The 12,606-nt window shown below is 37.5% G+C and overlaps 1 protein-coding gene and 1 non-coding gene across 8 annotated transcripts in view; one reads left to right on the forward strand and one right to left on the reverse strand.

Annotated features, from left to right (window-relative positions):
- Zbtb20 (zinc finger and BTB domain containing 20) overlaps positions 1-12,606 on the reverse strand; it is a 780,801-nt gene that overhangs the window by 22,513 nt on the left and 745,682 nt on the right. The gene's annotated exons all lie outside the window — the stretch shown is intronic.
- Trnav-aac (transfer RNA valine (anticodon AAC)) lies at positions 8,580-8,651 on the forward strand. Its single transcript has one exon. It is a non-coding gene; the product is annotated as a tRNA-Val (tRNA).

The following is a 12,606-nucleotide window of genomic DNA, read 5'->3' on the forward strand; positions in this document are numbered from 1 at the left end:
TAGAGTAAAACCACTTGGCCCTGCCACTGCAGAATCCAATTATTCATTGCAGTGATTCTCACTACAATGTCTGAGCTAAGAAGAGGAGCAATCACAGATCTTTTCAGGAATGGTGGGGCTTCCTTCACAAATTTGTTTTGCAAACCACTGTTGAAAGGTATATTTTCAGATGCTGCAAGTGTGGAGGAGTAGGTTTTATGTGGCAAATCCATTTTAACGTTCCAACCTTTGAATTCCTTCTTCTATGGTAAGCTAAAGAAGATTGGGCATCTCCAAATCACTCAGATTGGTCCTCTTTTGATCCATGTTTCAGCCAACAAACCAAACAAACCTTAAGGCTTTTCTTAACTCCTCAAGCTGCAATATATAAATGCTGCTCAGTGGGCTCAAATCAATAAATTCAGCCTACGGTAGTCAGGCAGACGTTTCACAAAGGTTCTTGGCGCACCAATGGCCTGCAGGTACCCAGCACATGCCATATTTGTTGCCAAGGTGCCAAGAGAAAGATCAGCTCAGTTGAAGGGGTGGTGAAGGAAAGATCCAAGAAGAGATCAGTGAGGCTGTTGGCTAAGCCTGCTTCTGTAAAAGTGAAATAAAAGTCAAAAAGGCATTGGGAATGGATTAATCTTCATACAGAAAGTGCAGTCAAAAGGAAAGAGGGAGCAAAGGGAAAACTAGCTGACATAGCTAAGTAAGAAACTAAAAAAAAAATTTACCCATAGAAAACAGAGAAACTGAAAACCAGCAGAGTCCAGCCTCTGATGAAATAGAAGAGAAAGAAGCCAACTCTGGGTAATGGTACACTATGTCATGTCACTGGTCCTTGTCTCCCTTCTTATGTAATCCAAAGGAATATTTTTATCAACTATGTTGTAAACACTAATTTTCTGACAGGAAGGAGGGAATCCCACTTCATTCCATTTTTAAATGTAAAATATTTTTTAAAGTGAAATCCTTTACTGATTGTTTAGTTTTTGGTACAATCAGAAAATAGGGGGATATTGAATATAGGAAGCTTAGACTGTCTAGGGTGTCAGCTAAATGTTCCACAGGTGAGGGATTAATTTTATATTCTATAATACAAAGCATAAATGGCAATTTGGAGTCACAGTCATACATTTAATATGTCTTAAACATTTTAAATTACTTCCATTCCCATATTTGTAGAATTGTTTCCTAGGAAAACCACTGCTTGATTGTTGCCCTGTCAGAACTGTGTGCACTCTGCAACATGTTTGGTTGTGGAAATCCAGTTTTCCTAATAATTTTGTTAATGTATTGTGAAAGATTGAAAATTGGGGTATGTAGTGTATATAAATTGTAAATTGGTGGGACTTATGGGATTCAAAGACATTTGAACATATTGGTACTTGATATCCTCTTTAGGAAAATTTGCCTTCAAAAATCAAAGCTGGAAAGTCACTGGCATAACTATTTAATAAGGAATCACAACCCAGGGACTTTTAGATTTTTGGTATGTAAGAATTCTGGTATGTACAAATTGAAATGTCTGTGTACTGATCCTCAACACAATAAAATCTCAAATATGAAAGAAAAAAGTAAATTCAGGCTAATCCAACTTTATGTACCTTCCACCACTGTCCTATACCTTTACTATCCAGACCCACTAACTTTCCCCAGATTTCTGAATTTATAAATTAGAAAACTCGTGTAGTCTTTTGGAATACAGTGTACCTCCTTATGAGTCACACTTTACACGTCATCTTTATGGACCTTCTGGGACTAGTGAGGTCTAGAAACCAATAGGGGTGGCCTAGGAGAATCAGAATTGTCTTAGGGGAGGTCATTACCCTTTCCCAGCACAACAAATGCTGAGTCAGTCCCCTCACACAGAGGTGGAAGATTAGTACCACTGTGAGTGGGGCAACCATATGCAGGAAGAGATGTCATTTCAGCAGAATAATGGTGGATGGTAGGTAAGGAGACCCCTTCTGCTGCAGGGAGGAAGGAAGAAGAGAAGACAAATTTGTTTGATTTTTTTTTTTTTTTTTTTTTTTTTTTTTTGCGTGGGGTGGACACATTTTCACTGTCAAACAAGTCTCATTAGAACTTGGGCCTCAATGTCCCCTGCCTTATGAGGGTCTTCCAGCACATTTCCATCTCAACTTACAGTGTCCCATTCTTTCTCAAACAGTGTCCTTACTTTAATAATAGGAAATACCCGGCAAGGCAGAGACTTCAATGTTTTTTGTGATTCAACCAATTGCATGATGACAACTTGTTTTGGCTTTCATCAATTTCAGCCTTGTGGCTACAGGAGAGAAATTCTGAGCTGGGACACTCTTAGAAACTCTTAGGTCATTTAAATGGAGTTGGAGTCAATAAACCATATCCTTGATCATTTTTGTACTTTATTACTTTTTCCAATGACAATTAGAGCAATTGATCAGCATTATTATATTTCTTGGTTCTCCCTAACTGTTCTAAATTATAATATATAGAGTCACTAAATCCATTGTCTCTTATAGTGATGAGTCAGGAGTATCAAACATGTTTATCTTCCTTATCTCTAAAAAGAGTTCTACCATGGATTATTGGTGTTTTCTGTATTATTAGAAGTAGAGTCCTTAGCATTTTTAGATCTAATCAGATTACAGAGATAATTCTAGAAACCCCAAAATCAATTAAAGAAACTCATCTTTAAAATTCTGCTCCTCTGGAACCAGGAGTGGTTCCCAAATCTATATTAATCAGGGTTCTAGAGAGACAGAATCAATAGAGAATGCATATAGATACATGAGAGGGGACTCATTAAGGGAATTGGCTCATGCAATTATGGCGGTTGAGTTCTGTGACAAGAAATCTGCAGGCCAGGCATACTGGGATGCCATTAGCATGGCTGGGAGCAAATCTGAAGACCTCAGAACTAGGAAAGCCTACAGTGTGATTCTCAGTTGGAGGCAGAAAAGTTAAGTCACAGTGAAAGGGCTGATAAGAATCCAGGAGTCCAAATTCCAGCCAGCCTGAAGTTCTTATGTCCAAGACAGATAGATGAGCTTTTCCCAGCTTCCAGGTAGAGTTATCAATTTGCCTTCTACATTTGCTATCTTGGACCCTGAGCCAATTATAAGGAGGATGGCTCCTCCTTATCTATTTCACTCAGACTTATAAGCTTACCTCTTTTAAAAATACCCTGACAGACACATCCAAAGACATACTTTTCTGGGCTTCTTGATATTCCTTAATCCCATCAAATTGGCCCCTAAAATTAATCATCACAACATGCTTTATGAAAGTCTATACTTTGAGCATCTGATTCCAGTAGAATAAAACATTAAAATCTATTCTCATATACTGTAATTTGTGAAGTTTTAACTCTGTGATCAAAGGTATAGACAGAAGATTCCAGACAACATTCTGAAAGATACCTACACACTCATTCCAGAATTGAAATGAAATGGCTTCTTGAGAAGGAAAGACCTGCTGGGACTATAAAAGTCAATGCAATTGGACTTGATGCCTTTAAATCCTCTTACATTGTAAACCTTTAGAGACACCTTTAGGAGTTTCTTTCTTTCTTTTTTCTTCTAAAGATTTTTCTTTAGATTTAGTTGCTGCCCTATTGTAACCTTTTCTTTTGTTCACTAAATTTGGAGAACAAAAATACAGAGATGCTGTATCTGTGGGTGGGATACAAAAATGAACAAAAGGATCTACTTAAATTCAGAGTTATGCAGTTTGAACTTGGCTTTGGATAGCCCTTAAAGAGGGCTGTATATATTCAAATGTGCAGTTAAGTTAGGCTCTTTATTTTGCTTGAAAATAAATTGGAAATTTTAAAAGTGATTATATTAAAAAACTATTACCTTCTTACTATTCTGTTCTCCTTTTGGTCTCTACATAATCATATACTTATTTTTCGGAAAAAAAATTAAATTTTAACATCCAACTAACTAAAAGATCCAACTAACTCCCAATAATAGCATTCCTTTGGAAAATATCATCAAGTAGTGATAAAATTTAGTTAGGTAAGAAATTATTTTTTTACTTCGGGGAAAACTTTTGCCTGAACTTCAATGAGTGAAAAAACAGAACTCTGCAGTACCACTTAAAAAAACTTCCTGGCTAAAATTATCATGGAGTGTCCCAATTCATAGAACTCCCCTCCATTCTGTGTTGCTGTGTTGTTCTGAAACTGCTTTTGATGCAGGTCTTCAGATTCATGCTCAAATATTTCTTTGCTTGGGTCTTCCTGAAAAAAAAATAATTAAGTTGGTTCCAGTGTGACAACTGTTGGCAGGAGACAGCAGAAGACTTCTTTATGGAAGGTATGGATCTGAACATGACAGATTGTTTTACTGAGGAGTAAAGGCCTTCTATTCCAAAGGACAAAGGATATGATCTATGCCAGGGTTTCATAAGTCTTGTACAAATCTAGGGAGAAAAAGGGAGCCCTGAAACTTGACTGTATTTTTTACTAACTTGGGGGCAAGAGGCCTCAGGTTTAATTTTCTTTAGAAAAAGAAGAAAATGATTCTTGTACCTGAAGTGTGAGGGTTATATCTGAACTTTCTGCACATTTACTACATAATTTATTACTTAACAGTATATGAATATCTCATTTTTTCATTTGTGCCTGTCTATCTTTATAAGACGACTCTATGCCTCCTGAAAGTGAGTACCTTGCCTCATTATATTCTATAACTACAACTACAAATACATACAACTGGATTCCTGACACTCCTGGTATTTTTCTTAGTGATGAGTAAGTTATATCTGAGAATTCATTTGGTCACTTCTCCATTGTAGTTCCTAGACATGTGTATAGTTGTGGGAATGTCAGGACATGTATTTTCTCTGAGGTGTATCTACAGGTTGTCACAAGAGATCTTTCCATGCACTGAAGGTCTATGTAATGTTCTTGTCGTTTATTACTCTATCCCTCCCCTCTTCAGGAAACAGCCATGGTTCTATTTTTTATTATAAATTTAAGGCCTAAGGCAATTTATTTTTTTAGGTGTTCATTGAGTTTCCCACAAACCATATCCATTCATTTATGATTCCTGACCTATGCTACATTGTCCCCTTCTCCCTAATTCCATTTCTTCTAAGAGACTGCTCACTGGGTCCTCCTGTCAGTTGATCTTATTTCTTGAGCTTTAGGAGTCTTTTTAAGGGAATTGGTTCCTATGCTGATATGTTGAAGTATGATATGTTTTCTTCTAGCACTTTCAGTGTTTCTGGTTTGACTCTTAGGTCTTTGATCCACTCTGAGTTGATTTTTGTGCAGGTTGAGGGGATGTAGTTCAATTTTACATGTGGATATACAGTTTTCCTAGCATCATTAGTTAAAAAGGCTATTTTTTTCTTCAACATGTTTTTGTCACCTTTGTCAAGGATCAAATGACTGTGTTGATGTGGATTTGTCTCTGTGTCTTCTATTCTATTCTGTAGGTCTTCATAACAGCTAAAAATTCAGTAGAACCCAAAGCTGAGCCACACTTCGTAACCAAATATGAGATGACCAATCTGTGATGTGATATAAAAATGATCAAGCCAAACTCTCATGATTCTTGCCTGACCTAGGGAAACTAAACTGCTTGGTAACAGATGCTACAGATGTGTCTATCCAGCTGATAATTGGTATTTATATTTGTGTTAACACTGTCAGGGACTGTTTAGAATATTTTCACTTCGTGGCCACTGGGTGTCCTCATTTACAAAGTAAATATGCAATATTTAGTGCAGGTCTCTGAGAGAATGAAAGACACTAGATTTCTCTTTGGCCTTTCACATATTGGCTATAAATTTATTGCTAAACTCACAACCAGGTTATATATTAGTACGTTTTTAAAAATCTTCAGGTCAAACTGTTAAAGTTTATAATCCAAAGTGACCTATTCAGATTTCAGACATGAATTTAAAAAGCTGTACCTTCAATAGAGGGGACTGTGACCCAGCTATTAGAATGAGCCCTTATTCATTTGAAAATTGGCATGGGATTTTGACTATCTGCAGTGAGAGCCAGCAGAGAGGAGCAGAGAAGGTCTTAATTTATTCTTGAAAGAAAAGAGAACACCAAATATCTCCATGGGATATTTGTTATATTCTGTTTTTATCTCAACTTTACTGAAAACTAATTAAAAATAATAATGAGAAAGATAAAATATATTCTTTGCCTGGAAACCCAAAATAATGTGAAAAATAGTATGATAAGCTGGGTCAGTATAATGATTATCAATCATTTTGCATTTAAAGACAAAGAACTAAGCTATTTTTTGGTGGACCATTTATCCCATCTATAAAATGAAGATGTTTATACTTTACAGGAATGTTATAGGGATAAAGAAAATAGAATATGGAGGCAGGCATACAGGGTTCCTGGGAAGAGAAACCATAAAAAATAAAGATTTAAAATATTACTAATACTCTATGGTTGAGTCACAGTTGTGTGTGACTTGTCCCTAATGGCAGTCAAGAGTCAAGGCCAGAGCTCACACAGTCAACGAATATTTACTGGGTTGATCACTCCAAGGCACTAAGTGTGACACACGGCTTGGGAATCATTTTGTTCTCCCTACAGTGACTTTCTGCATTTCTAGGATTGTCATGGTCTATAAATTTATACTTATATACATCTTGGATGAAATTCTTTTCCCACATGGCAAAAAAAGGATTTCTTCCTCCCCACCTTTCAAATTCCTCAAACTTGAGTTACAGAACTACAAATGAATACATATTTGTTTTTAAATATTATACTTAGCAAATTAGCTACTCTTTTTCAAAAGTAGACTTTACTGGAAGATTTTTTTTTTTTTTGCTGGTGTACATACCAGCTTAATTATTATTCTCTGGCAGGTCGTTTCACTATATAAATTATCAACATGATTCAGTGCCATAACCAATAATTTATACAGATAATATCAGGGAACTAGGAGGCTCTGTGAGCTATTCACCTTTCAGAGAGTTCTATGGCCTGACTGGCTTTGCTTAACAGCCTGTTTTGTTTTTAAAGGACCACCCACCCACCCACGCCTCCAGTACGGCAATCTGTACCTCTTAATCAACAGTAAATCCCTAACAATGCACAGTAGCCAGGTCACTTTCACCCTGAGATTGTACAAAAGAATCACAATGCATTTTCAGTGTATGGAGAAGTGTCTCGTTTCTTCTAAAGATCCTTAAGTTCCTGGGATTTATAGTATTTTCCAACTCTTTAATTAGTAGATTCAGTTTTGAACTACTGTAACCCCAAAGACGGGAATCTACAGAGCCCTTCTGATTGTATTTTACCCTAAGCTTTTTCTCCTTTTGGTTCCCTCAGTTTGCTCCTTTAATTTCACTTTGAGAACTTCTTGAGGCTCCGTGGCTGCACAACTACACAGCGCAGGCCTTATCTGATGTGCCGGCGCCTGGTGTGGTCTGAGACACACTGGTGTTTTGTTCTTAAAGTACAGGACTGATGTTCTGAAACCTAGACTCCAACACAAAGGAGATCATTAGCTCATTTTAAGTGTCTCTTTTCTTCCCTCCCGCCTCCTCCTACCCACCCCAATACTTCCTCAGTCCTGTGCACTGGCAGCAGATGGCAACCATATTCCAAAGCTGAGTATATACAAAATCGTGCCATGGAGAACAGAGTGGCTTCAAAGTTAGCCTTTCTATTCAAGTGGGATGGCGGGGACTTCTGGAGGAGTGAACTCATCTCTCATTCATTTAGTTCTCTGTTCATTCAGCCAGAAATATTTTTTTCCCTCTCCACATCCTTCTACTGTCCAGCCAGCTGAGGGAGGGTGGGCGAGAAGCAACTCTCTTGAGGGCCCTTCCAGCAGGAGGGCACTAAGATTCTATGCCAAGCTCCTGTTTCCCTGGGCCAGCTCTGCCTGAGGCTCATCAAATCCTGCCTTTCCCAAGGGAGGAGTTTGGGAGCACTGTGTGGGGGGCAGATTTCTCAAGAACAGTCTCCTTGCTAGACTGACAGTCACATGCTGTATTCCCTAGACAGAGATTAGACTCGGGAAAAGGATGAAACAAGGAGGAGGGGGTGGGGTTGCAGAAAACTGTGCAGGATGCTGCAGTAGTGGGAGGTGGGAGTGGGAAAACCTTGCCTTGTTGTTGTTTCAAGGTTTGCTGGAGCTTTCACCTAATCATCTGTTTGAGCATCTTGAAAATAAGTATCTATTTCTATGATATCTATCAAAAACAGGCACCAGATTATACTACAAAGTTGACCTTAACCCTGCCATATTGCTATTAGAATCAAAACATGTAGCAGCCTACATCCAACAGAAAGCTCTTCTGTTTTCCCAGCATACAAACTGGAGGGTATCTGTGATGCACTTTGTTATGTAGGTTTGCTGAATGAAAAATCATGTAAGAAATCAGTAGCTATAATTTTACAAATGGACAAAATGCTTACAAATGCACTGTAATTGTATTTTGCTCAGTTCTTCCTAACACATTCATTCATTCATTCATTCAACAAACATTTGCTGAGAACCTACCATGGTTAAGTACTTTTCTGGGTACTCTAGATTCCAGATTCATCAATGGACAAGACAGACAGGACTTTTACACTCAGAAACTCAAAATAAGCATCTAATGACTTAAAGACGGCTGGGAATATAGTTCAGTAGTAGAATGCTTACCTAACATGCAAGAGGCCCTGGGTTCAAACCCCAGCACTTCCAAAAAGGTAAAAACAAAACCAAAACTGCTAGACTGTCATTTGAGGAATAGGAATAATTCATTTTACCTTGTATTTCTTCTGACTCTTTCTCAAACATATTTCTTCAAGGTCCAAACTCCTTTAATCAAGAAGTTCTGTCTTAAATATCTCTTTCTACTGTTATACTCATTCCTTTCTTGGCTACAATGTTGACAGTTCAGATTGCAACTGCTACTCTTTTTTTTTGGGGGGGGGTGGGACTTTAACTCTGAGGATCGTTACTTTTCAAGCTACACATATATTTTCTCTGTAAATATTGTACCATCTAATTTGCGTCTTTGGATTCTGCTGATTAGCCATCAACATGTGATTTAAGGAATACTGCATATGAGATGCAGAAATCATGACTCAGTAAGTTATCATTTTAAAGCTCTGACTTGGGATTTATACAGACTTGCACACAATCTAGTTTGGCTTTCCATCTGCAGCGATTACTAGGAGACTTGTAGATCAAGTTCTGTAACCATGTGTCTCTGGAATTCTGTTCTCAGCAGCAAAAGTGCTCAAGAGTTAAGAGAAGCAAATGTCCAAAATTATCTCCATGTATCTCCAAAAACATGGACAGGAAAGGCTTACTAGGGACAAAGAGCCAGTGAAGAGACTTCACTGAGTTTCTTAAGATTATTTCTTTTCTCCCAACTACTGAAAACTGCTTCAGAAAAGAAGAAGGAAAGTGAGCCAGGTGACTAAGAGCAGTCCTTAGGGCCAGGTGCTGTGGCATACACCTATAATCCCAGTGGCTAAGGAGGCTAAGGCAGAAGGATGGCAAGTTCTAGCCCAGGCTCAGCAACTTACTGAGGCCCTAAGCAATCTAGCAAGACCCTGTCTCAAAATAAAAATAAAATAAAGGTTAGGGATGTTCCTCAGTGGTTAAGTGCCCCTAATTCAATCTCGGGGAAAAAAATAAATATATAATTAAGTAAATAAATACATAAACTTAAGAAGCAGTCTTCATCTGTAGTGAAACACATTACTCTTCTACTTAACCTCTACTTTGAATTCTTTCAAAATACTCTTTAGTCATCAGGCAGAATATCTTTCAAAAAGATAAAAGACTTTTTATTTTTTTAACTTGTGCTTCTTTTTGGAAAGGCCTCTCAATGTGATGGCACAGCAGTCTGCCCATTCTAAGGACCTGATGTTTTGACCTCTTTGTGTCTTTGGGCTACAGTGAAAGGACACCAAAGGGTGTACATAGGGAAATATAAAGATTTGACAACCTTTTCTGAGGTGAGATCTTACACAAATTCATTCTCTACGAGTTGAATATCTCTTACTGATTAGAATATACTTCTAGACAAGAGAGACCTTAATTGACTAATACTATAATATTATAGTATTAAAAATACTTTAAACCTTCCCTTTGCCAGGAGGAAAACATAGCAAAGTTTTTTTTTTTTTTTTAACTTCTCTGAGCTCTAGTTATTTCTTTATCTATAAAATGGGGTGTTCTGTAAAAATAATGACAGAGTATTTGACACGGAGTAGATGCTCACTAAATATTTGTCCTCTTCCACTTTTAGGGGGAAAAAAAACCCATGACAAATGGGGGTATGAAAGAATGCAAAAAGGTAATGGAGAGGCTTCCCCGTCTACTCAGGCCTGAATCCAGAAGGGACAAAGGAGAAAAGAGGAGGGCACTGTTACTCTGAAGTGAAGCTGGTAACTATTTGCTACCCCCTATTAGATCTATAGGGCTTTTGAATCTCAGTCATTCTTTAGAGGGGTAAGGGAGGGTGGACACCTGCTAAGGCCATTATTTATGTTGTATCAATTTTAGTTTAACATTTACTTCATGACTTAAAACATTTAAACTGTAACTAATGCTCAAATTCACTGAGTGCTGGCTGTTTGGCCCTGTTTGGGGGCTTCACATATAGTATTCCATTTAATCCTTATACTTACCCTATGAGTTAGATACTATTTTTAGTATACATATATAAGGAAATGGAAGCAGAGGGACATAATTAAAAGTAAGTGTAGTGCATTCATAGGCTGAAGTTCACATTAAGAAGAGCAAATAACTAGGCTATGGGGGTGAGACAACATTTTTGCAACAACACAGGGTCCAAATCTTAGTCCATTATCAACATGTTCAAGAAATAGTCTTAGGAGTCTCTTATCATATCTGTCCTGCCCTGCAGGCATACTAAAGGGGCCTGAAAGGGCATGGGGAATTGGTCTGCATTTGGATGTTGCTCATGAGATCTCTCTTCCTTGCTTCTTAATTTACTCTTGGAAGCTAGGTTTGAGGATACAGATTCTGAGTGGCTGTGCCCTGGGGATGCCAATCTTTCTTTCTTTTAATTTTCTGATCCAAATTTAATGAAAGTTTTAAATCTGTGTCCCAGACCAACACACACTGTCAGAAATACGAATATCTTTTCAGGAGGTTCACAGACTCTGGGAGAGGCCCAGTCACGGTATCAGTGGAGTCTAAGTGGAGTCTAAAGCTTCCAGGTCAAGACTAATTCTGGAGTGAAATTGGGGAACCTGGTACCCTCTGTCTAAAGCCCCTGCCTATATCACTGCCCTAGAACCAGGCATACCTAATGATACTTCTCAGCATTTGACCCAGGATTGCTGAGGCCACTTCAGGAGTGTCAGGATTCAGACTGTAATACCTTTAGGCAGGTATAAAACAAAATAGACTTGATTCCTGTGGTTTCCTCAAAATTGGAATGAAATATCCAGTTCTACATCCAAAGACCTTCAGAATTTCCCTGAGAAAAGAACAGGCATTCTTTTCCCTGGCTTTAACTTTTAAGGGTTTAAGTTCAGAATCTGCTTGTGTTTGTTTTTTTGTGTCTGTGAATCATGGCATACAGGGTTACATCTTGTAGATTAAGTACATGTGCAACTTTCTTTCATTATTTCCTTTATATATCCAAACACCTGGTCAAGATATAAAGCTGAGACAATGAGAGTATACAGGACAGGAAGTGATTCTAGCTAAAAGATGAATGACAAAGATGACAGATATCACTCCTAGAAGTTCTTTGTGTGGTATTATATGTGCTGTACCACACTTTCTTAAAAATTCAATATGTACTGACTCAATATTGCATGAGATCTTGGTAAAAATGTGATAATATGAACCAGGCTGAAACTACTGGGGATACATGAGTAGGAGGAATTTCCATTTTAGAAATGGAAAAGAAAGGAAGAACTTCTCAAGGTCAATTTGGTACCAGCTATGAATTTATCCTGCTCTATGAGATTATAAAGACTCATGTTCAAAATTCTTTCATGTGGTTGTTCATATAATTTTTAGGACTGATAAAATATAAGTTTTATTCATAAATTAGTAGCAAAGTAATATATGCTTTAGTTGGTTCCAGATCATCATCCTGAAATAGAAGCTATATCAGATATTGTATGTGGCAATGTCCTTTGGAGTGTCTTTAAACATTACAGAAAGTAAAACAGTCTAAGTAAACAGGTTTAAATCCCCAAGACCAAATAATGAACCTGAACATGTCTCATGACGATGAAGAAAAACATCAGAGCAACACTCAGCTACCTGAATTGGACCTATCATGAAAGAAGCTCACAGAATGTGGCATTTTAAAAAAAGATTACACTTTGAGATGACTTGTTTTAGAAATTGCTAGAAAATTTAAATGCTGAAAGTATGCTGTCTGTCCTCTGCTTAATGTTCAGAAATTACTGAGAGTAATTGAGTGAATATTTGTGAAACCATCCAAAGAAGACATGTAACAGTTCTTATAAAGCATTAGTTCTTGTTAGCTAAAAGTAAGATAAAGCAATGACTAGGGGAAGTTGGGAAAGAACTAATGTAATTCCTGATTCTTCAAGTTTCTTTTATATATTTATTCTATTTCTCTCCTACGAAATGGGAGCTCTAATTCCCTTTACCTTGCCTATTTAATCACAGAGTCTCTCTTAACACTGTT

This window comes from Urocitellus parryii, chromosome 2 (genome assembly GCF_045843805.1).
Source record: "Urocitellus parryii isolate mUroPar1 chromosome 2, mUroPar1.hap1, whole genome shotgun sequence".
Classification (NCBI taxonomy): Eukaryota; Metazoa; Chordata; class Mammalia; order Rodentia; family Sciuridae; genus Urocitellus; species Urocitellus parryii.